Genomic DNA, 3,403 nt, shown 5'->3' with positions numbered 1-3,403 from the left:
CTCATATTTTTTTTAAATTTCCCTTTCATTTGTATGTTGGCTGACATTCAAACTGAGTAAAGGCAAACTGTTCTCATGTTACTGTCGCATGAGAAACAGACGCCATAAAAGCTTTTAAAAGTCAATAATAATAATAATAATAATAATAATAATAATAATAAAAGATTTTTGGGTGCTATGGCATTTTGATCTGGGGACCCTAATTCTCCGAGTCTCCACCGTAAAAAAACATTTTAAATTTTTAATAATAGAAAATTAAATGTTGGTAACTTAGCACACATCAGTGATTCTCATGTATCTCCTCTAATGACGTTTGATTCTATTTGTTTTCCTATTTTATTTTAGAAGACAAAAAGAAACTAAAAATATGTACTTTTAGAATTAAAAATAAAAACATAGAAACATGAACAAAAAATCTGTAGTTTTCACAGGTTTCTAATTATTGAATTTCGTTTTATTTTTTCCTTCATAAAGAAACACTGAAGTAAGAAATGGGAACCATAAATTTAATGTGTGCAAGCAGATCTTCAAATTTTTAAAAAGTTTGTATTTTACAGCTACATTGACAACAAAAAAATGTTACTATATATATTCTTTAAAAAGTATAAAAAGCAACTTTCAAAGTACATTGCAGTTCTTTGGTGCAAAGTCATTTTCTTGTTTTTGTGAGCTACTGTTGTCACTGTCTTTCATTTTTTTCCTACTACTACAAAATCATTTTCCTGCTTTGAGTGGACCTCTGCCTTTTGTGCTAAAAACCTGTGGATTAAAAGTTTCCACATGTCCTATTACTAACTTCATGCTTTTATATCTCAAACCCATCAGACTTTAACTTCAAGGTATCCATTCTTATATCTCGTTGTCTCCATTCATCTCCAGCAGTTCTTCTCTTCCCACGGATTTTCAACATTTATGTAGCTTCAATAGCAACACCAAGAACCGATGCAAGCGTCATTACTCTGACAGACCTGGTTCAGGATTTAAGGCAGCACTTTTCATGTCAGCAACACGTTTTCCTCCATGGAGGAAATAAACTCCTCCAGCAAAGCTCGTCACATGGCAGCAGACCATGCAGAGTAGAGTGGACAGAGATCATATGCATGCTCCTGTAGGAGTCATAAACGGATCCAGTTCCTGAAAAATAGCACAAATCAAATCTGACCCAGAAAAGAACACAAACACACTGTAAACAGGAAATAAACTGGGGCAGGTCAATAAATGGCAGGTTATGGCAAAAGGGTTTACAAAATGATCTTGGCAACAGAATGTCAGCCCAATTTATTTGACTATATCAGAAATTTCTGCTCTTCAGATTTATTCACACTTGGTCTTCATTTTATTTAAATAAAATCTAACTTTTACCAAAGCTTTGGTAAAATACATAAAAACTGGTTCCTTGCCCTGCAGTCCCAAAGACTCATTAACTGTAATTTTGCTTTTCTGGTCCTTGAGGCTTGTTAGGACCATGTAGTCTGTGATTACTTTGTATAATGAAAAGCTAAGAAAGCAAAGATAAATAATGGAGAAGGAGTTTAAATTTTTATTCATTTATTTTCATAACTGGTCTTGATTTGGCTGTGCTGCCTCCAATTTTGTATGTTCATCATTTCAGCTTGACGCTCATGAATGTAATCTAAGCTGAAACTGACAAAAATAGAATTCAGTGAATATTTATTTAGGATGACTGATAAAACTAGTTATCCTTCATTATAAACTTTTACCGTACTGAAACATGAACTTTTTTTTTGATGAGCGTTATAAAAAAAAGAGTGTTGTTTTTTTTTTTTAATTATTATTTCAAGGCACCTGATTGTATTTTTTAATATACAACAGCTTTTTTAAGAGTGGGGTAGTTCATGCTGAGTGATCTACAAATAGGGTCAAATCACATAGTTCACATGTGAATGTCGATCAGGACAGGGCTAAAAACAACGAACTGTTCCCTACAGAACACCTTCCAAGAACAAGAAAATAGGACTCAACCTTCATACTCTGGTCCAGTGTTGCCAGGTGATTAATCAACAGGAACTCTTCATTGTAGATTTTTCACAAGAGCCTAAACAGTGACTGCTCATAGGATGGGAAATTAGATGTGTAGTTTTAGAACAAAAAGCAGCCCTTTAATGAGCCATAAAGTTAACACAGATTTAAAGATACACTCACGGTGTGTGCAAAAATAGTCACAACTACAAAACATCCATTTAAGCTTCTATTTATTTTAAGTTCTATTATGTAGTTTTGTAAAAATAACCTGAAAAGTATGGCTGGTATTAGTATTAACCAAAATAATAGCAGCTCATTTCACTGCAATTGTAGCTTTAAGTGTTTTGGGGTTTGTCTCCACTAGCAAAAGAGTGAACTTGTCACCCATGTGCTAAACAGCTTAAGTCAAGTCTTGTCATTGAATTAAAGTCTGGACTTTGACTGGACCATTCTAAAACCTTAACCAATTTTGATCTGAACTATTCTGTATCAACTCTGGCAACCTTTGACATGTTTTCTTTCAGTGTTGCTCAGTATTTACCTCCAACTACCTTCCATTAAAGTCTAAACCTCTCCCCTGTGCCTGTTGAAGAAAGGTATCTCCACATGACGACACTGTCAAGACCTCCAATGGGAGTGGAGTACAGAGGTTTTACTCATGTTCGTTAGCAAGTCTGAAGAGTTGGGACACTGTTTAACACAAGTGAAACACTGACATAATTTGAATGTTCATATTCAAATTTTCATATCCTCAATAAAAAAAAAAAAAAACTTTAAATAAAATTCAAAGTATCAGACAAATAAACAAAAAGAGAAAAAAGTTTGAAAACTTTTACCAGTAGTCTAGGTAAAGTCTGCTTCAAATGCTAATTTATTGTCTGAATTATTGATTGTGCACGCATATTTGAAACAAACACCTTTTATTATTTAAACCGAAAGTTGTCAAATTATCTTTATTTTCATTTGTCATTGCAATGAACCTTTTCTGACAAAAAAATTCCTAAATGGTAATATATTTACCGTAAAAAGCTATGTAATAAGATTAAATATCAAGGGTGATATTATGCTTCTGTGTTGGTTTTCCTTTTTATAAGCCTGTCCACAAATTATGGCTAGAGGGCTTGCTGACCTGGAGACATGTTGTGAGTCAGCCCATGCAGTCAAACTGTACATGTGAAAAGTTTGCTTTATAGCCTAGATGTGAAATGAATTTGATTTGGTTTGACATGAGAGCTTCTCTAGAGTCACACTTAGTGACCACAGAAGCAGTCAGTGGAGCAGAAGCAAATTATCGCTCCATGGCCTTATTCAGGCACCAGTTTTGAATATTTTAGACCTCTCAATGACATTTCACATCATCATTTCAACAGACTCATGTTGAAATGAGTCTGTTGAAGTAAAACAAATAAAAAATAATAAT

The sequence above is a fragment of the Xiphophorus hellerii genome, chromosome 6, assembly GCF_003331165.1.
Source record: "Xiphophorus hellerii strain 12219 chromosome 6, Xiphophorus_hellerii-4.1, whole genome shotgun sequence".
NCBI lineage: Eukaryota > Metazoa > Chordata > Actinopteri > Cyprinodontiformes > Poeciliidae > Xiphophorus > Xiphophorus hellerii.
The sequence above is the reverse complement of the archived record's forward strand: the minus strand, read 5'-3'. Positions refer to the sequence as shown.